Source organism: Heloderma suspectum, chromosome 5, assembly GCF_057233095.1.
Source record: "Heloderma suspectum isolate Gila_16-S chromosome 5, 16-S_ref, whole genome shotgun sequence".
NCBI classification, from domain to species: domain Eukaryota; kingdom Metazoa; phylum Chordata; class Lepidosauria; order Squamata; family Helodermatidae; genus Heloderma; species Heloderma suspectum.
Genome location: NC_139462.1, coordinates 75,653,642 through 75,679,615, shown reverse-complemented (window position 1 = coordinate 75,679,615; position 25,974 = coordinate 75,653,642). Strand labels below are relative to the sequence as shown.

Sequence of the window (25,974 nt, the reverse complement as noted above, 5' to 3'; positions counted from 1 at the left end):
TCTGCAATACAGAAGCTTTGCTCTTACCTCTGCTGCAAAACTCAACTGCTCCAGGCTTTGCTGGTATGGTGGGAAGTCCCCTGTGCTTTTTAAACATCAGGTGCTTGTTAAAAACCTTCATGCTTTTAAGTATACCATCACAAAACCCCCACAAAACATTGGTTTTGGATAGTTCATAGAAGAGCCAAATGTCATCTTAAATTGCTGGCATAAATAACATAGATTTTGATTTGATGCTCCAGCTCTGTATCACCTCATAATCCATTTATTGATTGACATAATAACAGGAAATGCCACACAAGAGGAGACTCCTTGTATTACTCACTGACTGCCCTTCTAAATCAGATTTAAGACTGTTAATGGCTGTTTTTCTGAGCTCAGTTTCTGTGGAACATCTGTTCTCTTGACTCTGGCACCTCAAATGCATACATCTTGTCAACATCTTTCAGTTCTCATTTACTAGGGGAAAGAATAGTTGCTATCACCTCATTTTTTAAAAAGTGAGAGCAGAGTGCAGTGTTCACATTTTCTTCTCTTTCTCGTCACACCTCACAGGATTTTCAAATAATCTCTTTGGCAGACATCATAATTTCTGACATTTGTACAAGGGATAGACTTATTGAAAAAGCACCTGGCTGGAGCCATCATTTAATGAGATGGCCTTTCTAAAGAAAATATATCCGCCTTGCATTGTGTCCAGAGAGCATTAACAGAAGTTAGACATTTCTTTAAGCACAGAATTCCATCTTTTTTGTTGCTTTAACTCATTTATCTTGTAGTGTGGGTAGTCATGATTCTTCTGTCATTATTTTTTAAGCAAACGTGTTTATTGTATTTCCTAGGGATTCTAACCACAAACTCCTTAGTAGGAAAATAGGCAGCTGCTTTTTACTGAGATAAAGCAGTATAAAGCTTTTTACTGGTCCATCTAGGCCAATAGTGCTGACATTGGCTGGCAGCAATGGTTCTCCAAGGTTTTATGAAGGCATTTTTTCAGTCCTACTTGGAGATGCAGGGGATTGAACCTGAGACCTTCTGCATGCAAAGCAGGTGCTCTACCACTGAGCCATGGCCCCTCTCTGTATTAAATGCAGATAGTCACCAGAGATCATAGAATCATAGGGTTGGAAGGGGCCTACAAGACCATTGAGTCCAACCCCCTGCTCAGTGCGGGAAGTCTGATTCCCAGGCAGTCTCCCATCCAAGTACTAACCAGGGCTGTCTCATGAAATGTAGGTGTCTGAGGCAGTAAATCCAAAATGCTGTTCACCAGTTGATAAAAATACATAATAAACTAATGTTAATTTATAAATAATAAAATAATAATTTATAAATGAGTAAATAATTAAATAATCAACAATTTGCTGCACTTTAATATTATCCCTAAGTCTACCCCCTAATGTGGCCTGCTTGCCCTGCCTCATGGTAGCTGCTTATCATTAGACAGTAATTTCTTCTATGTTAGTAGTGCTGTGCAGAATAGTAAACAATCAGAGGCACAATGGGAGGCTTGCAGAGTAACTGCCTCCAATAACTACTAGTAATTCGTATTCAAGCAGGTATGTCAGGGGCATGCTAACAGGACACCATGCTAGTTCCATGAGTCAGTGCTAAAAATGTGAAGAAAATTCACTTTTGTGAGTTAAAAACAAATGTTAAAAGCTATTTCCTTCAACTCTTGTATGTGCCAAAGGCTTATAATTAGCACAACCTGCATGAATTTTACATTTATATATATACTCATTTGTATGAAGATCAGAAATATCCATTTTGCCTGAAGCATAGGTCATTGTTATTAAAAACAGAAACAAAAAAAACCCTCTTGTACCCATAGAGAGTGGTACAATGAAACATACTGCCTAAACGTTTTCATAAATACATTAGGCAGATGTGTAGATGAATCCAATATTGGCATTTATTGGGGCAAATATTGCAAATCCTTTTACTAAATGTATATCAGGCAGGGATCGTCTTACATGTGTATTAATATGGCTGTCCTAGGTATTATACTGTGAAACCATGATTCCTATCAGTCATGCATATATGTTCCTCATCTTCTGTTTTGTTTTTGTATATTAATGTGAGGAATTCATTTATAGATCATAAATTGTCAGGCTATACCCCTGTTTTTGTTTGTTTTGTGTTTCCAAACTAACACAGCAACACATCACAAATCAATATAGCATGAATTATATGTTTGTGCGTGTATGTGTGTGGTGCACTGAATTTGTACACCTTTGTATGCTGGAAGCTCTTCTCAGTGACCGAATGTTGTGAGGATTATCAACTCCTTTTTCAATCAGAACATGGTTACATTTTAAAATATCCAATAGACAGTTATGACCATGATTAAAATCCCTGAACCCCCATATTTTCTACTCCTTAGGTTTTCTGGTCTTCATGCTGGCACATAATTTAATATAAAATGCCTTTGCAAAACCATATTCCTAATAATCTTAAGAACAGCTTCTGCAGTTATCTGACTTAGGGGGCAACCCTATCTCAGAGACTTCTGAGTATCTGGTACCTTGCCAGGCTGTTGCTGGCAGGGCAAGAGGAGCAATAGAGGCAATTTTCACCTCTTCATCCTCGATATTTATTTATTTATTTGAGGTTGTCTAGAGGAGGTGCGCTGGTGGGGGCAGTGCCAGGGCTGGAGATGCCATAGGTTGCTCCTGGGCCCCTCCCCTCCTCACCCACTAGAATGCCCCCTTTTGACCTCTATAAGGTCCTCCGAGGTCCTTCAAAAGCGGGCGCTGTGGTTCTTTCCATGGAAGCTGTGTGTGGGGGGATTGGATCATGTTGTCCTCCTTCCAAAGGCATGACAGTGTCTATGGCTTCAGGAGGGGAATCTGAGAAATCCTATGGTTCCTGAGATGCTCTCCAAGGGCCATAGGATTGTTCTGTTATTTATGTAGTGAGACTCAAGTTTGGACCCACTGTGGTCTAAGTATAGAAACTGAGTTTCATCACTGCTGCCAAAAGGTATCTTCTGCCCCTGAGACTGCAGGTCTGAAGGATAGCATGCTCTGACCTTGTCAGGCAGGAGACCAAGAGCCATGAGAGGCTGCATCCCCTGCCTCCAAGGAAGAACATCAGGACAAGAGGGAAACAAACTTGGCCCCATACATATCACCCAGAGAAGAACTTGCAGAGAACTTGTGTCACCCTCTGCTGCCAGAAAGAACATCTATAAGAACACTGCAACTAAGAACTAGAGCCTGTGTTTGCTTTTTTCTTCCTCCTTCACAATCCCTTTTCCTTTTATGCTGTGTTTTTTAGATTGCAAGACTGAGGGCTGGGACTCTCTTATTATTAATCTTTGTAAGCTGCTCTGGTAGTCTTTTTCAGCTGAAGAGTGGCATAAAAATGCTTTAAACAATTTATAAACCAGACTTTCTGAAAATCTGTGCCATTTATTTGTTTTCAAAGGCATCATGGGATACATATTTCTATCAGAGTATTTTCAGATCTTTAGCCCCTTTTACACACAAAATGTGCATAGAATCAATGCATGGATGAAGGGAGTGGAATCGTGCCTACTTGTTCAGCATAGATTGATTCTAGTAATGAATGAACCCCATGCCCACATTCTCCTCAGATTATCCTGGAATCAATTCAGACACAATTTCACCAAATTGTGTCTGATTCTGAGCCAATTTGCATTAAATCAGACCATGTTGCATTTCTTATTGAGGGGCATATGGTTCCTATTGCTCCTCCAATGCCCCATGAACCTCAGAACCCTTCTCACCCACCTATCTTTGCTGCTTCTTCTATAGGTTCAGCAGGATGGAGAAGACCTTTTTCTTCCCCCCTCCTGCTAGTGTTGCTCCCTCCCTCCCATCACCAGAGCCACAGCAGCAGCAAGGTACATGATGTGTGTGTGTGTGTGTGTGTGTGGCTAGACACTTAATGGCGAGACGGGAAGGTGGTTGGAGGCAAGTAGGTTGGTGGATAGAGCTGAGTTCCTCTCTGGCTTGGAGTAAAATCCAAGCCTGGGAAGAATTTGAGGGTCATCATTCCTGGCTCACATTTGAGGCATGCATCATAAGTCACCAAGATTCATATTCCAAGCCAAGAACTTCCAAAGGTTGGTGAGAGCTCGAATTGGGTTTACACCCAACTGCTGGGTGAAAAGAGCTATTGTGTATTATTTAATAATACCAAGACTGGCACAGTAAAAAACAAACAAACAAACATGCCACACCGCTACTTTTGGAACTTAAATAAGAAGATTTTGAAGGTTTTATGATTTAAAAAATACAATAAGAAAAAGTCGAGCACTCTTGAAAGCTTTAAAGAAGCTTGCATGTCACTCTTCTAAGTATATTAATTGCTGTGAAAAGGAAAAGGCTTCCTGTTACACATACACCAGTGGCTATGATAAAAAAGCTTATATAGTTGGAACTGACCAATCACAGATGAGTAATAAGCATCTGTTTCCTTTTGGAGTGGATAGGCAGATATATATGTAAACAAAGAGGCAACTCTTTCCTAGAAATTTGGATGGACAATCAAAGACTTCTTACCCTGAGGTTTACATAGGCTCATAGGCTGATAACAGATAATAATGTGTCACGATTATATTGTACTTTCAAATGTTCAAGTGCTTCATATATCTTATCCTCTAAGGGTCAGTGTTATTATTCCCATATTGTAGATGGAGGTGGGGCAAGGCTGAGAAACAATGGCTTGCTTATGGCCACCTAGCAAATTCTTTGTAGAGTGACTTTTAACAAGGGGCTTTCTGATTTGTAGTTCTGTCTCTTAGCCACCATGATACACTAGTCCTGAAAGTTGTCAGCCAATAGAAAACATAAATACAATGTTGCGTTCTCCTGGCAATATACAGGGCCAGAAATATTGGAACAAGGATAACTGTTTTGGCAGTTGGCCTCTGTACACCACCACATTGAAGTTGAAAGGAAACACACCCAGATGGGAGCGAAGTCAGGACTTCCAGCTGTAATTCAAGGGGTTTGACAAAAGTGGGGCACTAACCATACCGGAAGGACAGCCAGTGGCATACACACACACCCATTGTTGGTGGCTCATAAGTAATGGAACAAACCAACATCATTTCAAACTTAAGGATCGCCTTTAATACCTGGAGGAAAATCCTTTGCAGTCAGTGACTGTCTGAAGTCTGGAACCCATGGACATGACCAAATGCTGAGTTTCCTCTAGGGATGTACGAAAGTCACATACCTTTTCGCAGCTTGGCTTTGCGGTGGGGGGGAGGCGCTTTGCTTCTCCCCCTGAAGTTCAGGCGAGGGCGGGGAGGCGTCTTGCCTCGCCCAGCCAAAATTCAGGCCGGGGGGGGGAGGCGCCCCGCCTCGCCCGGCTGAAATTCAGGCCGGGGAGAAGTGCCCCGTCTCCCCAGGCGCGAAACAAAAACAACAAAAAAAAAGACCCCGTGATAGGCTATGTGACGATTTACGTAGCCTATCACGGCTAGATTTCCAAAGTCAGCTGTGATAGGCTACGTAAATCGTCATGTAGCCTATCACGGGTGACTTTGGAAAAAAAAAAAAAGTGCATACGCAAATGGTGGCGCCCATGGGGCGCCACCATTTGCGTTCCTTATTTTGGCACGTCTAGTCTACGTAAAGATTTACGTAGACTACGGCGAAAATAAGGGCAACGCAAATAGCGTGCCCTTATTTTCGCCGTAGTCTACGTAAATCTTTACGTAGACTAGACGTGCCAAAATAAGGAATGCAAATGGCGGCGCCCCATGGGCGCCGCCATTTCCGTACGCGCTTTCCCCCCCCCCAAAGTCACCCGTGACGGGCTACGTGACGATTAACGTAGCCTATCACGGCTGACTTTGTAAATCTAGCCATGATAGGCTACGTAAATCATTACGTAGCCTATCACGGGTGTTTTTTTTTTTTTAACTTTAGTTTTTCTTTTTTTGCAATGGCGGCAAACCGCCGCCGAACCGCAGCCGGGACCCGCCGGCGAGAGGGACATTCACCAAAGGTAAGTCCCGTCCCGGGGGGGGGGGTGGAGGGCTGGCGGAGAATTTCCCAACCAACTTCGGGGGCCGAATGCGTCGGCGCTTGGCCTCCCGAAGATTCGGGGAGAAATTCTCCGCCATCCCTAGTTTCCTCCCTTGAGATGCTTTGCCAGGCCTTCACTGCAGCTGCCTTCAGCTGCTGCTTGTTTGTGGGTCTTTCTGCCTTCAGTCTTGTCTTCAGTAAGTGAAAAGCGTGCTCTATTGGGTTGAGATCAGGTGACTGACTTGGCCATTGAAGAACATCCCACTTCTTTGCCTGCAGAAACTCTTGGGTAGCTTTTGCTGTATGTTTTGGGTCATGATCTATCTGCAATATGAAGCGGCGTCCTATCAGTTTGGCAGCATTTGGCTGAATCTGAGCAGAAAGTATAGCCCTATACACTTCAGAATTCATCCTGCTGCTTTGATCAGCAGTCAGGTCATCAATAAACACCAGTGACCCGGTTCCATTGGCAGCCATACATGCCCATGCCATAACACTGTCTCCACCATGTTTGACAGATGATGTGGTATGCTTTGGATCATGAGCTGTTCCTTTCCTTCTCCATACTTTTCTCTTCCCATCATTGTGGTACAAGTTCATCTTGGACTCATCAGTCCAAAGAATCTTATTCCAGAACTGGGCAGGCTTTTTTAGTTGTTTGCTGGCAAAGGCTAATCTGGCCTTTCTGTTCTTGAGCGTCACCAGTGGTTTGCACCTTGTTGTGAAGCCTCTGTATTTACATTCATAAAGCTGTCTCTTGACTTTAGATGTTGACAATGACATGCCTACCTCTGCAAGAGCGTTCTTGACCTGGCTAGATGTTGTGAAAGGTTCCTCTTCACCATGAGCAGCATTCTGTGGTCATCCACTTTAGTTGTCTTCCATGGTCTTCCAGGCCTTCTGCTGTTGCTGAGCTTGCCAGTTAATTCCTTCTTTTTCAGGATGTTCCAAACTGTTGTATTAGCCACTCCCACTGTTTTTGCTATCTCTCCAATGGGTTTATTTTGTTTCCTCACCTAATGATGGCCTCCTTCACTCGCATGGACACCTCTTTGGACCTCATGTTGGGAGTTTCCAGTGAACAGCTACCAAATGCAAATGTAACACTCAGAACCACCTCCAGGCCTTTTATCTGCTTGATTGGTCATGGGGTGCCCAGCAAACAGGCCACACCTGGCCATGCAGCTGCTTGTCAGCCATTCGTTCCATTACTTATGAGCCATCAACAATGGGTGTGTGTGTGTGTATGCCACAGGCTGTCCTTCCTGAATGGTTAGTGCCCCACTTTTGTCAAACCCCTTGAATTACAGCTGAAAGTCCTGACTTCGCTCCCATCTGGGTGTGTTTCCTTTCAACTTCGATGTGGTGGTGTACAGATGCCAACTGCCAAAACAGTTATCCTTGTTCCAATATTTCTGGCCCTGACTGTATAATATTGGTGTGTGTGTGTGTGGGGTGGGGGGTACAGTTCCATTACGTTGTGCATTAAAATGTCAAACATGAGCTACAGTGTCATTTGACCCCTTATTGTTTATAAGTTCATGGTTTTGAAGAACCAAGCTCCACATTAGTAAATTATCATTGAATCTCTTGGTCTCTGATATAATAAATTTTGCATGCTCCATATGAAGAATGAATATCCTACTTTATAAACCCAATAGAACTTTTGCCTGAGTTCAAAATTTGTCTTTATTTTGTCTGATAAAGTACTACGTGTTCTGTCCCAATATATCCTTGAAGTCATCAGCACACAATTAAAAACATCTCTCACTGATGACGGCTGAAGATTTCTTTTTGTCCAGAGGATTTTTCCATTTTAAATCAGCAAGGAAAATTAGAGGAGAACTTTGAAATGTTGGTAGAACCTTTTGTAATCACAATCCAGCCCCATAAATTATTGTAAATTCTTTTTTGTAGACAGCTGGATTCAGTTACCTATAGCATTCACTGAGTGATGCTGATATTTTGTTTCTACATCCCACTCTGTAGTTTGAACTGATCATCTTGATAAAGCTCACTCACCTACCTGGGCTTCCAGTTAGCCTGGTGTCTTCAGTGCAGTATTAACTGTGGGAGCCAGAGTCGGCATCAAGGGTCAGGCACCTGCTGAGGACTCACACCTCAGCAGGAGCCCACTGGCAAGACCCCCCTGGAATTGTGCCTCCTCTTCATCACTGCAGCCTGCTTGTTCACTTGCCTCTCACTCTAGCCCAGACAATGGAGGTGGTGAGAAGAGGAAGCAGTAGATGCCACTGCCTCCTTGCTCACTTCTTCTCTGCCTGTCAAGTAAGCTCGTGGTAGCAATGATGAGAAAGAGGATGAGGAGCAAGAGCAGCTGGTGACAATGGTGGTAAGAACCTTCTCCCTGAAGTCTCCCTGAAGAAGGGGGGCCATTGAGGGTGTCTTGCTCAAGGGCTCTCAGAAATGTGGAGTCACCACTGGTGGGAGGCACCAGTGGAGCCTCTATGTTCCTATGTCATGATTTCGCAAAGAAGTATCATCCTTGGCATAATGAATCAACTAACAGGTGAAAGGTGGTAGAAGAATTATGGATGCCTACAAGTAATAGTACATTTATGTGATGACTTGTGGGTCACAAAAGCAATATTCTGCTGTGTTTTTGCATCCACTGATACTTACCAGTAGTAGTGCCCTTTGACACTCACTGGCTTTTTCCAGCTTGGGAATTAAAACTACAGCAAAAGGCCAGGAGCTTGGGAGAACCTGATTGAATCCAAAATGTCCCCTTTCAAAATGTTCATCCTGTTCCCATTTTATTCTTTTGGGTGCCAAATTCCTATCACTATGAATGCCAGCAATTACTTGTCTTGATAAATTAACCTCGACTAGTCTTAACTCCTATGACTCTCCAACACTGCTCTCATCAGTGCTTTTTGTGCGTTGCCAAGGCTAGTGTACTGGTTCATGGACCATCATCCCTTCTAATAGCAAACTCAGGTTGTGGAGTGACTATTAATTTGGAAGCAAAATGGAGCCACCTAAAATAAGATAGTGGTTTCTATATATTCAGGGTACTCCCTAGTTAAACAGAGGTATATAGGTTTGTAAATTAAAGGAAAATAAACTAAAACAAAACAACATGACAAGGACCTGTGAGCTTCCAGGGAGTGTAGAATGCTAAAAGTGTTAGTCATGGGTACAGGGAGAAACCGGATGGGGAGAAGAGGAAATTGGCCTGCTTAAGTCCCTTACAGTTTGTTTGTTTATTTATTAAATGTATATTCCACCATTCTGCCAAAAATGGTACTCAAGGCAGCCAACAATGATAAAATGCAAGTTGAAAACATAATATAAAAACAAATAAATTAAAAACCATTAAAACACAACAATAAGAGAAATAAACAGCACCCAACCTGTTAAACCCGATTCAGCAACAAACCATCTTATATGCCAAAAGCCTTAGGGGAGGGACCATGGCTCAGTGGCGGAGCCCCTGCTTGGCATGCGGAAGGTCCCAGGTTCAATCCCCGGCATGTCCAGGTAGGGCTGGAAAAACTCCTTTCTGAAACCCTGGAGAGCTGCTGTCAGTTGACAATACTGAGCTAGATGGACCAAGGGTCTGACTCGGTATAAGGCAGCTTTGTATGTTCCTCCTTGATAAAAACATCTTTGCCTGCTGGCAAGGGCAAAAAAAATCTTGATAAAAACATCTTTGCCTGCCCACCGAAGACAGAGCCAGCTTGATCTACCTTGGCAGGGAGTTTCAGAGCCTGGCTCTGAAAGCCCTTTTTCAAGTCCCAATAATGGGTGGGACCAAGAGAAGGGCCTCCTCCAAAAAACTTACCCAGGCAGCATAACTCCTTTAAACCCAGAGAATGCAGTTTTTCAAAAAGTCCCAGTTTGTATGGCAGGGGTCCCCAACCTTCTTGGACCCATGGGCACATCTCAGAATCAGAGAAACTGTTGTTGACACCACCTCAAGATGGCTTCCATGAAGGATGTGGCTACTCACATAATGGCTGCTGTGGGGGAATGGCTAATGAAAAGACGTGTGTGTGTGTGTAGAGAGAGAGAAATAGAGACATTAGGGGCTGGGAGGGAGGGGAAAATAGCAAGGCAAAGGGGTAGAGGGAAGAGAAAGAGTGAGGCTAGAGGCTGGGAGTAGAGATGTAAAATTTCTGGAAATTTTGAGGCCATGGGGAAAAAACACGTTTTTCCCCGGTTTTTTTTGGAAAATTGGAAATTTCGGGAAAATGGAAGAATAAGCAACACTTATTTTTTTAGCACTCTTTACAGATCTAATGTCACTTTATTGCTTTAGGATACCCTTCCACAACCTAGTGCCATTCAGATATTTCAGACTTCTGCTCCCATCAACCTCAAGCAGCATGGCCAACAGTCAGGAATGCTGGGCACTATAGTACAAAACATCTGGAGAGCACTAGGTTGGGGGGGGGCTGCTCAAGGAACATAAAGCAATCTTTCTCTTCCTAATGTTATTTTCTGTATGGCTTAGTTTGCTCATAAAATTATCATTATATTTCAAAACTTTTAAAAGTAAACTTAGTAAATTTGTAATTATTGTCTGAACAGATTAGAACTACATTAAGGGCGCAATCCTATTCAGATAGGCGGCCGCCTCTGAACTCGGAGGTGACCGCATATCTATTGCAGGGCAGGAGAAGCACGGAGGGGATAGTTCCCTCTGCGCTTCTCTTGCCCCGTATTTTTGGCTAGACAGCCAATTGCGGCTGTCTAGCTGCAGGAGGATGGAGTGGGGGAGGAGGCTGCCCTCCCCACCCTGGAAAGCCCCCAGACATGCCCCTTTTAGGCTTCTCTGCACTCTTCTTGCTAGCGTGGAGGATGGGGCTGTTCTTCGCTGCCTCTGAGGTAGCACGGAAGAGGGGGAGGTAGGTACTCCAGGAACTGACCTCAGAGCGTGGGCTCCAAGGTCGGTTCCCAGAAAACCAGATATCCTATGGCCATCTAGCCGCTGTCTAGCAGCCATATGATTGCTCCCTCCATGACTGCTACAGCATCAGAAACACAGGACTCTACAGAACAAAACCCAAGCTGTCAAGAATGCACAATAGTGACTCTACTCACATGTTGGGAAACTGAGCATAAATGTCTATCAGTAAAATGCTGCGCACTTTAACTTTAGATCAGTAATTTTAATAAGGAATGAAATAACTAACTATGCTGGGAATGCTACAAAGAGGATTAAAAAACATTTCCCCTCATTGTTTCATTATTGCCAGTCATGTTACATCTTTAGTCTTTCTTTAAAAGTGTTCTTGTTACATAGGTTTAAGAAATCTTGGCAAGGGGGGGTGGGGATAAAGGCAGAGTACATCATGAGAAACGCCGGGTTGGATGAATCACAGGTTGGAATTAAAATTGACGGGAGAATTATCAACAACCTCAGATACGCAGACGATACCACCCTAATGGCAGAAAGCGAAGAGGATCTAAAGAGCCTCTTGTTGAGGGTGAAAGTGGAGAGTGCAAAAGCTGGTTTGAAACTCAACATTAAAAAAAACTCAGATCATGGCATCTGGCCGATCACTTCCTGGCATATAGAAGGGGAAGAAATGGAAGCAGTGACAGATTTTATTTTCTTGGGCTCCAAGATCACCGCAGACGGTGACTGTAGCCATGAAATTAAAAGATGCTTGCTCCTTGGGAGGAAAGCTATGGCAAACCTGGTCAGCATATTAAGAAGAAGAGACATCACCTTGCCGACAAAGGTTCGTATCATCAAAGCTATGGTTTTCCCGGTAGCAACGTATGGCTGTGAGAGCTGGACTATAAGGAAGGCTGAGCGCCGAAGAATCGATGCTTTCAAACTGTGGTGCTGGAGAAGACTCTTACGAGTCCCCTGGACTGCAAGGAGGTCAGATCAGTCCATCCTAAAGGAAATCAACCCTGAGTGCTCATTGGAAGGACAGATACTGAAGCTGAAGTTCAAATATTTTGGCCACCTAAAGCGAAAAGTCCCTGGAAAAGACCCTGATGCTGGGAAAGATTGAAGGCAAAAGGAGAAGGGGACGGCAGAGGATGAGATAGCTAGATAGCATCACCCATGCAATGAATATGGACTTGAGCACACTCCGGGAGAGAGCGGAGGACAGGAAGGCCTGGCGTGCTATGTTCCATGGGGTCACGAAGAGTCGGATACGACTGAACGACTGAACAACAACAAACAATATATGAATACTTTGTCTTAAATTCTAAAAGAAAATATTTCATAATCCAAAGCTGTTCAAGTTTTCCAGTTTTTTGGAAAAAAAACAAAAACGGTCCTTGGGAAAACAATGGGAAAAAAACATTTTTTCTTATTTTTTTTCCAGGCCTTCACATCTCTAGCTGGGAGTGGAGAGAAATAGCAAGATAGGGGGTACATGGGAGGGAAAATGCAAGGCTAGGAATGGGGATGAGAGAGAAAGAAGGCAGCTAGGGATGGGGAAGGGAGAGAAATAGTGAGGAAGCTATTCAGGAGAGAAAAGTGAGGCTAGAGGCTGGGGGTAAAGAGACAGAGAGAAGGAGCAAAGGGGAAAGTTCTGTGTTGATAGAAGATTGGGCGGCGCCAGGAAACAGCTCTTTCCTTCTCTTCCTGCCTGCTGCCTGCTGAACAGCTGATCAGCAGCTGGATCAGGGAGAGGGAAGAGAACCTAATTTTTTTCAAGGTTTTATTTTATTTAAAATATTTTTTTAAGGGAGCAGATCTTGACCGGGGGGTGTGGCGATCCATTCCTCCCCCCCCCCCGGAATCTTGTCTGGCTGACTCTGCTCCGTGACCAGTCCACAGAGCCACCGGCCAGGCCAACCCACAGTGGGGCCTCCAGCCACTGCCAGGCTGCTGTGGACACAAATGGGATTTTTTCCTTAAAAAAATGGCTTTTTTTCCTAAAGCGGGAACGCAAATGGTGTAGGGGATGCCATTTGCATCCCTACGCCGGCCTGTGATAGGCTATGTATATATTTACGTAGCCTATCACGGCTAAAGCAGGGACTCAAATGGCGTCCCCTACACCATTTGCGTTCCCACTTTAGCCGTGATAGGCTACGTAAATATTTACGTAGCCTATCACGGGCCGGCGTAGGGATGCAAATGGCAGCTGCTATGACGGCTGCCATTTGCGGCCGCAGTAGCCCGGCAGCGGCCAGAGCCGCTGCCGTCGCTGCCACCGCCGCTTCATCTGCAGCCGGAACTGCCGCCAAAGCCGCTGCCGCCGCTGGAGCCACAGCCAGGTAGGCTCCGTTTTGCGGGGCTTTTGCGGGGTTGTGGGGTGGGGTGCTGTGTTCCACCACGGATTCCAGGGTGTCAAATTCAGTGGAATTCAGCCTCCCTGGGATCCGTGGTGGAATTCTCTAACATTCCTACAGGGGAGGGGGAAAGAAAGAAAGAAAGAAAGAAAGGAAGGAAACTCCCCCAGTCGACAGGCCTGAACATCACTATAAGAATGGAACAGGAACACCAGTCATAGGGATGGAGATGCATTGCAAGTTTGTGTTGCGGCCCCACTTGTGATTACATTATCAGTGCATGATGGGGTTCAAGTGAATCCCCCTCTTGTGGCCATGTGTCCTTCTTTACAGAAGACAGTTTTCTATTTGAAGGCATCCTCTGTTTGAAGGGCTGTCTCATCCAAGTAAAACAAGACCTCGAGCTGACTGTAGTTCTGATCACAAACTTCTTATTGCACAATTTAGAATCAGATATGCACATGAATATGCAGTGGAGGTGAAGAATAGATTTAAGGGACTAGATTTAGTAGATAGGGTCCCAGAAGAACTATGGACAGAAGTTCATAACATTTTTCAGGAGGTGGCAACAAAAAACGCCCCAAAGAAAAGAAAACCAAGAAGGCAAGATGGCTATCTGCTGAGACACTGGAAGTAGCCCAGGAAAGAAGGAAAGCAAAAGGCAACAGCGATAGGGGGAGATATGCCCACTTAAATGCAAAATTCTAGAGGTTAGCCAGAAGAGATAAGGAATTATTTTTAAACAAGCAATGTGCAGAAGTGGAAGAAGATAATAGAATAGGAAGGACAAGAGACCTCTTCCAGAAAATCAGAAACATCGGAGGTAAATTCCAGGCAAAAATGGGTGTGATCAAAAACAAAGATGGCAAGGACCTAACAGAAGCAGAAGACATCAAGAAAAGGTGGCAAGAATATACGGAAGATCTGTATAGGAAGGATAATAATATCGGGGATAGATTTGACGGTGTGGTCAGTGAGTTAGAGCCAGACATCCTGAAGAGTGAGGTTGAATGGGCCTTAAGAAGCATTGCTAATAACAAGGCAGCAGGAGATGATGGTACCCCAGCTGAACGGTTTAAAATCTTGCAAGATGATGCTGTCAGGGTGATGCATACCATATGCCAGCAAATTTGGAAAACACAAGAATGGCCAACAGATTGGAAAAAATCAACTTATATCCTCATACCAAAAAAGGGAAACACTAAAGAATGTTCAAACTATCGAACAGTGGCACTTATTTCACATGCCAGTAAGGTAATGCTCTAAATCTTGCAAGGTAGATTCCAGCAATGGAATGAGAATTGCCATATGTACAAGCTGGGTTTAGAAAAGGCAAAGGAAATAGAGACCAAATTGCCAATATGCACTGGATAATGGAGAAAGCCAGGGAGTTTTGGAAAAACATCTATTTCTGTTTTATTGACTATTCTAAAACCTTTGACTGTGTGGATCATAACAAATTGTGGCAAGTTCTTGGTGGTATGGGAATACCAAGTCATCTTGTCTGCCTCCTGAAGAATCTGTATAACGACCAAGTAGCAACGGTAAGAATAGACCACGGAACAATGGACTGGTTTAAGATCGGGAAAGGAGTACGGCAGGGTTGTATACTCCCACCCTACCTATTCAACCTGTACGCAGAACACATCATGCGACGTGCTGGGCTTGATGAAGCCAAGGCTGGAGTTAAAATTGCTGGAAGAAACTTTAACAATCTCCGATATGCAGATGATACCACTTTGATGGCTGAAAGCGAGGAGGAGCTGAGGAACCTCATGACGAAGGTGAAAGAAGAAAGTGCAAAAGCTGGGTTGCAGTTTAACCTCAAAACCCCCAAGATTATGGCAACCAGCTTGATTGAGAACTGGCAAATAGAGGGAGAAAATGTGGAGGCAGTGACAGACTTTGTCTTTCTAGGCGCAAAGATTACTGCAGACGCTGACTGCAGCCAGGAAATCAGAAGATGTTTACTTCTTGGGAGGACAGCAATGACAAATCTTGATAAAATAGTGAAGGGCAGAGACATCACACTGACAACAAAGATCTGCATAGTTAAAGCAATGGTATTCCCCGTAGTAACCTATGGCTGTGAGAGCTGGACCATAAGGAAGGCTGAGCGAAGGAAGATAGATGCTTTTGAACTGTGGTGTTGGAGGAAAATTCTGAGAGTGCCTTGGACTGCAAGAAGATCAAACCAATCCATACTCCAGGAAATAAAGCCAGACTGCTCACTTGAGGGAATGATATTAAGGGCAAAACTGCAGTACTTTGGCCACATAATGAGAAGACAAGATACCCTGGAGAAGATGCTGATGCTAGGGAAAGTGGAAGGCAAAAGGAAGAGGGGCCGACCAAGGGCAAGATGGATGGATGATATTCTGGAGGTGACGGACTTGACCTTGGGGGAGCGGGGGGTGGGGACGGCTGACAGGAAGCTCTGGTGTGGGCTGGTCCATGAAGTCATGAAGAGTCGGAGGCGACTGAGCGAATAAACAACAACCCGTCTAAGTCTGGTTTAAAAATAAAGAACACGTTGCAGTCTTCTGCACTATGGTGGAATGGACTCTATTTCTATTTAAATTACAATAATTATTACTACATTTGCAAATTTTATGCTAATCACTGCCCTCATTTGTCCTCCTTTTGGTGATGTATTTCCTCTGTTTTGGAAATTTCTAAGTGGCTTTGCTAACTGGACCCCCTAAACTAGCTGCCTCGGGTGTAGTGGAGGACACTATCTCATTACCCGTGTTGAAGTAAGATTCATCTACAGGTCGTGCCAGTTCCTACATTAGAATAGGGAAGGGGCATCATCTTGTTCTTCACCTCAGGCAGCAAATTGTCTTGGGCCAGCTCTGTGAATGACTCTTCACTAGTCTGAGCAACATGCCTTTATAGTAAGGACACAGCTGCTGCCTGAACAACTTCCCCTCCCTTGCTTGCTCTAGCTTTTTCCTCTGCCTTGTTTTGTTCTGCAAACTGCCTGTTTAGTAATGACTCATTGCTGGCCTTCCAGAATATGCTTTGACTATGGCTTTGGCCTGCCAGAAAGTAAGTAATCCTTATCTTAAGGATGCAGTTTCCCACTGATAGCTTTACAATGTCAGTGATTTAGCCCCTTGTAAAATGACCATACGTATCCAAGAATAACAAGATATCGATCAAGTTTAATTCACGAACAGTGAACTTCAAGGGAAATAATAATTTGTCTCTTATTCATTATTAACTGTTCCTGAAATGAGATGGTATTGTACATCAGTTAATTCAAAATTACCATTCAGTTCCTACGGAAGTACACTTTATAACCACAATGCCATGATTAATTATACTGTAGTTAAGACTTAATGAATTAATAATGGCTTGATCCTTATCGTAAAGTGGTACCAGTATCACTTTTAATGGTGTATTAATTATTGCTATGGAATTCCTATGGAAGTCCGTATTCAGTCTTCACTAACACAATTGTGAACAATCCTATGGTCCCTGGAAAAGCATCCCAGGGATCATCGGATATTGCAGAGTTCCCCTTCTGAGGCTATACATACTGTTACAACTTTGCAGCCACCAGGGAAAGCACCTCCTCACCTGAGCTCCGACCCCTGGTGAGGATGCAAATGAGGAGGAAGGAGGTGGGGTGGGAAGGTGTTGAAGATCCACAGGATCCTAAAGCCTCCCAGCTCTTATCCCCACAACCATACTGGATGTGCTCAAAAGCAGTCTAGAGTAATATCACCAGAAAGGGGGATGGAGAGGTGGACATAGTCTCTGTCACTTCTGCTCTGTTGGATGACTGCTGGCAGAGCATAGGATTTTCAGAGGGTTCCAACACGAGAGTGCATCCTCAACACCTGAAGGATTTCTCTGTAATAATCTTGCAGCATCTTAAAGACCAGCAAGTTTATTGTGATATAAGCTTCCACAGTCCAGAGCTCACTTTGTGAGATGCATGAATCTGACAAAGTTAGTTCAGTCCATGGAAGCTTGTGCAACAATAAATTTGAACATCTTTTATATGCCATTGTCTTTGCTGCAAGAGACTAACATGGCTACTCCTCTGTGATTTGTCACTAATGCTAACTCATAAGCATCATTACTGTTATTTAGGACTCTAATGAATCCTTAGACATTCATGGCATTGTTACTATTTTGGCTGTTTATCATAATTTTACATTGTGTTTGTTTCTTTAAAAAATACTAACCTGTCAGACATTTAACTTTCTGCAAAAGGTCATTTTGATAACAGTTGATAACATAATGTGTGCCACATAATGTGTGCTATTTGTCTGCTTAACAGAGCCCTGCAGGATCACACTAAAGGCTTATCTAATCCAGCATCCTGTTACCCACAGTGGCCAACCAGATACCAATGGGAAGCCCACAAGCAGGACATGAGAGCAGTAGTTCTCTCCCAGAGTTTCCCCCCAGCAACTGGTATTCAGAGGCATGCTGCCTCTGATCATGGAGGGAGCATATAGCCATCATGACTAGTAGCCAGTGATACCCTTATCCTCCATGAACTGGACAATCTCCCTTTAAAGCCATCCAAGACGGTGGCCAACTATGTAAAGAAGTACTTCCTTTTGTCTGTCTTGAATCTCCCACTATTTAGTTTCATTGGATGACCTTGAGTTATAGTATTTTGTGAGAGGGAGGGGAAAAAATGTATCTCTATCCATTTTCTCCACACCATACATAATTTTATAAATCTATCATGTCCTTCACCCTCTTAATTGCCTTTTTTGCCTTTTTCTCAACTAAAAAGCTCCAGAGGTTGTAATCTTTCCTAGTAAGGGAGTTATTCCAACCTCTGAACTTTTGGCTATCCTTTCCTGAAACTTACAGAGATTGCAAATGTTTAAGGTAGTCAGACACCCCCTTGCTGTTTCTGGAATCACATGGACCATCTGAAATTCTGAGGCCTGATCTACATGACAAACATATCACAGTTCCCCCCCCCCCCCCCCACACACACACACTGTGACTGCCAGGAAAGCTTTCAAAGAAAGTTCTGGGATATGCTGATATGCTCAGAGATCCCAAGCCCCTCCTCAAAGAACTAGAGATGCTGCCAAAGTTTAGTACTATCTGGTTCTCAATCTGAAAATGAATTTCAAGACCCTGGTAATGATGGTCTGCTTGCAATTCAAGCCAAGAACTCTATGACTTCATGTGCCTATTTTGTGCCTGTGTGGTCTCTGCATTGCTCATACTACGCAGCTGCTGTGTTGGCAGCTGGTTGGCTTATTTCATTGCTGAAATTAACTTGAACTTTTTAAAATGGGCATGTCATTTACTAAGCAATACCATGGCTCCTCAAGTATGTCCCAAGGGCAGGGTGTGCATCATGTAAATGTGACCTTTACAAAAGTAAATCACAAGTCCAGTTGCTGAGAAAACAAAATCCTCCAACTGTTTCTTTTTTTGGGTGGGGACGGACATCTTGTCTCATGAACAACAAACCAATAATCTAATTTTAAAATGTGCTAAACCAATCAACCAATTAAAAAAAAGGATGGCATGCCAATCAATGCAACAACCAATCATATGGCAAGAACTATAGTGCAGCAAAATACCAGCCTTTCTAATATCCACAGAAAGAACACAAGTAGAACACCCCTTCAAATCTTGCTGCTCAACATGGGAACGCCAGGGACAGAGCCATGGTGTGCCCAGGGATGTAGGGGGTGCTGCCAGTGTATGTGGCCCCGGCCTCCTACCCAATTTGAGCCCTCACACATTTAGGCAAACACCTGAACAGCTTTTGCATTATGGCAGAGCAAGTCACCTTCAAATATGTGGCTCTTGATCTAAAACTGTCTATGGACTGGAGTGCACTTCAATAGACTTCCCCATTTACTGTAGTGGAGTGGGCAGTTCTTCAGGCAAATCCATTTCTGTCTCTCTATTAGAATGCGTGGGTGCATTTGTGGGAAGCTGGGTGGGGGACTCTGTGTGTGAGTTAGAGCTTCTGTGTTCTGTAGGAATTTTAGGAATATAGGAAGCTGTTTTATTCCAGGTAATTTTATTTGTCCAATCAAATCCATCATTGTCTCCTCTGACTGGCAGCAGATCTTCAGGACCTCAGGTCTTCCACATCACTGGACACTTGATCCTTTTAACTGAGGATGCCCAGGAATTGAACCTGGGACCTTCTACATACATGCAAAGCATCTGCTCCACCACTTAGCTATGGTGCCTCCCCTTAGGATCAGGGTGCATCGCGCCGTTGGAGTCAAGCTAACTAAAATCTGGGTTCGAAGTCAACTGAAGAAAAATGGCAGGATCTTATTAAGTTCATAAACTCTGGGAATAAATCAAAAGTGCCCTGCAGGAGACCCTCCTTGTGGTTCAGAATCAGGTTCCTTTTGAGTCCGAAATGTTGCTTTATTCTTGGCAAATTCCTGTTTCTTGTATTGACCTTCATTTGTTCTTCTTGTTCCGAAACTAATTTCAATGTTTAATTAACAATGATTAAAGCCCAGAGTGACTTCTGGAAATTAATGACAGTTGATGGCCTGAGGCAAGACTTTAGGCCAGAGATAATTATTCTGGAAATATTTTGGGTTGCAATCCTTGTTATTGGGCATGTGTGGTTTGCCAAGTTTCAGACTCCATTGTACTTATAATTCACAGATCTCACATGCAGTCCAGTCCTTTCAACAGAACTTGGTCATCATAAGGAGACACAGGATATGATCCAGCCAAAGTCAAGCATTTTTAATTTCCATTGATTTTAATGGGAGGCAATTAAGCATGTGCTTGCCTAACTCTTCCACTGAATTCAATGTGACCTAAAAGCCCTTCAGGTGTGTTAATAAAAGATGACCCTTAAAAAAAATTAAAATACATTTTGCTTAATTAATCTTTGCAAACTCTTATTTTTTTATACAAGAATACATTGTTCATAACTTTCCAAAATGATGATCTAAGATGGGGGTAGGCAGTGTGGTGCTTGCCAAGGTAACCTCTCTGTCTGTCTGTCTGTCTGTCTGTCTCTCTCTCTCTGTCTCTCTGTCTCTGTCTCTCTCTCTCTCTCTCTCACACACACACACACACTATTCTCTTACTGGCAGCTGGGGTTGCTATGAAATAGCTTTCTGTTTGTGCTGAAAACTGTGAATTCAAAGAAGTTTAGTGTGTTGGTGCTCAGCCTCATCTCTGCCTTATACTCAGTCTTTTGGGCATGTTACTTGTCCTTTGGCATGCCTCCCATGGTAGCCATTTTGTGGTGTGTGCCCACAGCCCTCAAAGGTTGCCTACCCCTGATCTAAGATCTTAAGCATTGTACAAAGACATTAAAATTGCCTGTGTGAAGTTTGTTTCCATTGAAAGTCAATAAAACTCATGCCCTTCTAGATTTGTGATGTGGTTTTAACACAGTAAAATCAGGGAATAATTTGAAGGCCCATGATGCAGCTGTCTTGCTGGAACACAGCAGGTCTACATCTGGTCAGTCCTGGAGTGGGAGACCATCCAAATACCCTATGCACAAGCATTGGCTGCAAGAATTTGGGAACTTCAGAGCCCGTTGGGCTCCCTTTATTTCTTTGCCCCTCCCTCTTCCCCCTTCCTTAAAGAATCAGTCAGTGATTTGCCCCTTTTCTTTACCCATAGTTAATCCTGTCCTACAATTTTTGTGGGAGTCCACATTTCTATCAACTTATTTTGAAGTATTGATACATGGGGACCTGGGGACAAACAATGGTTAGCCTTGCATCCTTAGAGGAATATTAAAATTCAAAGAACACAAAAACTGTAGTAATTGCTTACCCTTTCAAATGGGCCTTCCTATCCCCCCCCCTTAGCTCTTTACACATTCAGAGTTGTCTCAGTTCCCCCTAAAAGACCGCATTCTCCATTTATTAGTAGCATATAACACAACATAACATTTTAAGGTTTTTAGGTGGGCACAAATCAGTGTAATTCATAAAAAATAGGAATTCAGGTTACTTGGAATTCAAAGGTATTTCTGAAAAGCTCTTTCAGGGCGCGGTGGGGCTGTCCATACTTGTTTTAGGTATCACTAATCCAAGATCCGAGCACTACACGAAGAGTATTTCTTTTCCTGCTTTGCCACTAGATAATATCTAGGTGGCATTGTGGTATAGCGGAATAGTGGAAATCATGCTTTTTTGCCATCAGAAATAATACCCATTTTCCCTTCTCTAAAAAAACTCACAGAAAATGCTGTTTGCAAACAGAAGTGAACCTGGAGGAGCATGACGTTGTTTGAAGAACTCGTAAACTACTGTGAGTAGGGAATGACAAGTGCACACCAAATGCTTCATGCAGAAAAGCTCATGGGCCAATCAATATCATTAACGAGGCAGGATGGCAAGTGTGGAGAGCTAGGTGACAGGGGAATACACATGCCCTATCAAGAATCACTAGTTTGCTGTCTCCCAGAAATGGAGGTTTGTCTGCCATTTTGAAAATGGAAGCCGGTAACTTCCATCCAGCCAACCCTTAGCAACCACAGCCACAGTTAATCACAACAGTGTGCCTAATTTTTGGATCTTTCATATAACTATATATAATTACTTCCATCAATATCCTCATAGGCAAACATAAAGAAAAAATCCTGGCTATCAGCTTAATACTACATATTTGTCTGGAAATACTCATCTGGATTTTAATATTTGGCTGATAATGCAGACCTCTTCAGGAAGACTGACCACACCTCTGAGCCTTTCATCCTAAGCACTTTTAAAATATTGAAAACAGGTACAGTCAAAATTGATGCCAATTCCTATCAACTGAGCATGTCTCGTACTGAGACAAGACTTTTGTTTAGCTAAAGCAGCTTATGCTGTATTAGGATTGGGCTATTCAGGTCAATTAAAAAAAGTGAACTGGCACAAGTATCTTAGTGAAATATCTAGTATGAGATTTAGGACACAATCTATGCATGTTTAGACCGAAAAAAAGTCCTACAACTCCCAGCATTCCCCAGCCAGCCATGCTGGGCATGGTAGGACTTTCTTCTGCTTAAACATGCATAGGATTGCACCCTTAGACAACTGAATATCACTGGCAGTGCAATCCTGTACATGTCTAATCCCCACTAGGTTCACTGGGATTTACTCCCAGGTAACTGTGTATAGGATTGCAGCCTAAATTGCCTTAAATCCAAGCATTAAATGAATGGTTTATAGGTTCAATTTAATTCAAATTAAATGATTTGTGGATTCAATTTGCTAATGGAATCAATACTAGGGCTGTGCATGGACCCCCTGATCTGACTCAGATGCTGCTTCTGGGCTTCTGAGGTGGGCCCGATTTGGCTCAGGCTGATTCAGGGCTGCTTGGTGTGTCTGTCACAGTCTGCCAACCACCTGTTCTGCCCTCTTTGCAAGGAAGGAAGAACAGGTGACTGGTGGGAGGCATCAGCCACCTGTCAAGCCTGCACAGCCTCCTTCCTTGCATAGAAGGAGACCATGCAGACTGGACAGGCACGAGGGCAGGAGCCGCCCTTCAACTGCACCCTCTCCTTTCCTTTGCAAGGAGGGAAAGGAGCCCAGTTGGAGGACGACTCCTGCCTCTGCTCAAGCCTTCATTAGTTCCTTGCTTGCGAGGGGCCCGTGAAGGCTTGAGTCAGGCGACAGGCAGTAGTCGCCCGCCAACTGTGCTCTCTCCCTTCCCTGCAAGGAGGAGAGGGCGCCCGGTTGGAGGATGACTCCTGCCTGTGCTCAAGCCTTCATGAGTTCCTTGCTTGTGAGGAGCCTGTGAAGGCTTGAGTCAGGCCAGTGGTGGCAACTTGCAATGAGGGTGGGCCGCCGCCGGTGCCACCGGGTGTGCCTCTGCCTCCACCAGCTCCTGGGCCCTCTGGACATGTGCTGGCAGCCGTCTTATTGTTCTGGGGAATTGGGGGGAACCATTTTTTAAAATGGTGACTCCCAATACATTTTAAAAATTGCTACTGCGCTCCAGAACAACAATATGGCCGCCGACGCTTGTCCAGAGGACCAGGTAAGGAGCTGGGGTCTGGGCGGCAGAGTGGCAGCTGGGTCTCTGGATCACACCAAAGCACACTGAAGTGCTTCAGAGTGACCCTATTCATTTCAGGCTGCTTCATACCCCCTCCGCCTTGACTCAGAGGCGGCCTGAAGTGGCCCGAAGCACCCCGCTTTGACTCGGAACTCAGGCTTTGGGCCAAAGGGGTGCACAGCCCTAATACCCTCTTCTTTTCTCATTAGTTTGATTCTGTCTGGAATGGGAGTTGTAGAATGAGAAGTTTCACCTTCATGGTACTTTTAAATGTGGAAGTTCGAAACAGTTTATGCAGGTGGATTGCAGGTGCTGCACATGAGATTCCAAAGAATTAATGGATCTGATGATGATATTGAGTTCTACGAGTGCCATTCACACTGTTGTGCTTTAAAAACAGATAAAACAAATCAAAACCTGCGGAACTGCTGCAGCAACATGACTGTATCTAATTTCTGTTATATCTTTCACTTAAACTTCCAATGTTACAGATACAGGACCGAGGACTTTGAAATACTGCATCAGCATCTCTAACAAAGATGTTTTCTGTTGATGTGAAAGGAGAAGAATCACTTCACTGCACACTGTTTCTTCAGAAGTTTAACCTCCCCAATAATATAGATGTTTATTCAGAGATTTATAGTCTACCCAGAGAAGCTGGAGACTTCAAAAGACCTAAGTAATAAGTGTAAGTAGCAGATGAGATAAAAACTGTTTCACTTCCCATCCAAGAATACTTCAGAGTCAAGGTTTCATTCACTGAACTGAAAGCTTCATGCAAGGAGCTTTAAGAAGTAACTTAAAGTAAGTAAGTAAGAAGTAAGGTTCTATATCACTTCCAAATGGGGATGATTGAGAAAAGATCTATTGTAAAGTGTGCAGATGAGGATAAAGGCATAGCAACCTTCACTATAAATTTGTGTTCCACTGAGTGTCTATATAATGAGGTCCTTCGAATATGGTGTCACAGATCTGAATCAAAATATTTAAAAGAAGTTACTTCCTTAATCACAAGTCTGGTTTTTCAGCCAAGTTCACAACCACCTAGAGAGGACGTTGTCCATGAAAGGCTGGATAATGTCTGTCAGGAATGCATATACATGATACTACTTCACCGTGTTAATCATCTTTCCATGAGTCATTTGATACTATATGGGGCAAATGGGAATAAAGAATTCTTAAGTCTTTCTCCATTTTAAAGTGAAAAATGATGGAGGGAGGAAGTGAGGGGAAGAGGCAAAGGGTTAGGGAAACATTTTATTTTATATCAGAGCTAACGGGAATGGAGAGGAGAATCAATAGGAGGGAGAATGTATAGGAAGTGTTTGCTTCAGCACCGTCTGGTGCCATCTCTCATTTTAGGCCTTTGGCCAATAAGCTGATTTGTTATGGCTCTTGTAAATATGGTGCTGTTGGTCTACCTAGTTGCTTTTAGCAGGTTTCATTGATTCGTTTTACCTGCCTTGTTTTTATATTGTTGTTGTTGTTTTACTTTTATTGTATTACTTTTTTTTTTTTACTGTATTTTACTGTGCTTGAATTTTACTCCTGTACATGCCTTGAGGATCATTTGGTGGAAAGGTGAGATACTAATTTATCAGTTAAATAAATAATAAACAAATTGGTTCTGAATATCTAATAGAATGACTCCTCATCATGTCCTGTCCCACCAGCTGCTGACATTGCACCTTTTGGGGCCAGGGACCTTTCAGTCCCATTCCACAGAATGTCTAGACCAGAGTGGGGAACCTCAGGCCTGGGAACCAAATCCTGTCCTCCCAGGTTCCCCAGATGGCTACACCCCATTTCCCTGGACCCACCCCCTCCCCAACCACCAATTATTTGGTGATTTCCTGGCTTTTATGCAGTTTTCCCCATTCTAAAAGGTTGAAATTCCTCTCCTAAGGTTTAGGTACTGGCAGTAAGAGCTTTAAGCTACAATATGCTGGCATTTTTTGCCTCACCCCTTTTGCCTTTGGCCCTGCCCACCACTGGAATGCAGCCTCCAAGAGCTTCTCTGAAACTGAATTTGGCCAAAGAAGGTTCCCCACTGTTAGTCTAGAGCAATGTTAGTCAAAGGTTGTTCATTCAGTTTTTCGAAACATTGGATCATGCTTTAGTTACCACGATGCTAGTTGCATGTACATCTTTAGCTAATTTGTAAGATCAGACTTTTACTTTCTTGGGCTCCAAGATCACCGCAGACAGTGACTGTAGCCATGAAATTAAAAGACGCTTGCTCCTTGGGAGGAAAGCTATGGCAAACCTAGACAGCATAGTAAGAAGCAGAGACATCACCTTGCCGACAAAGGTTCGTCTAATCAAAGCTATGGTTTTCCCAGTAGTAACATATGGCTGTGAGAGCTGGACTATAAGGAAGGCTGAGAGCCGAAGAATTGATGCTTTTGAACTGTGGTGCTGTGGGGTCTTACGAGTCCCCTGGACTGCAAGGAGGTCAAATCAGTCCATCCTAAAGGAAATCAACGCTGACTGCTCATTGGAAGGACAGATACTGAAGCTGAAGCTCAAATATTTTGGCCACCTAATGCGAAGAGAAAACTCCCTGGAAAAGACCCTGATGCTGGGAAAGATTGAAGGCAAAAGGAGAAGGGGACGGCAGAGGATGAGATGGCTGGATAGCATCACTGATGCAATGAATATGAACTTGAGCACACTCCGGGAGAGAGCGGAGGACAGGAAGGCCTGGCATGCTATGGTCCATGGGGTCATGAAGAGTCGGACATGACTT

The 25,974-nt window shown here is 43.6% G+C and overlaps 1 long non-coding RNA gene across 1 annotated transcript in view; it reads left to right on the top strand.

The window, feature by feature from the left end:
- Positions 1-24,862, top strand: part of LOC146344017 (uncharacterized) — a 93,076-nt gene extending 68,214 nt beyond the window's left edge. Inside the window, exons 2-4 of the long non-coding RNA XR_014792120.1 lie at positions 3,783-3,871; positions 21,420-21,488; positions 23,717-24,862. This is a non-coding gene — a long non-coding RNA (uncharacterized LOC146344017). The remainder of the gene's footprint in view (positions 1-3,782; positions 3,872-21,419; positions 21,489-23,716) is intronic.
- Positions 24,863-25,974: the final 1,112 nt, after the last annotated feature.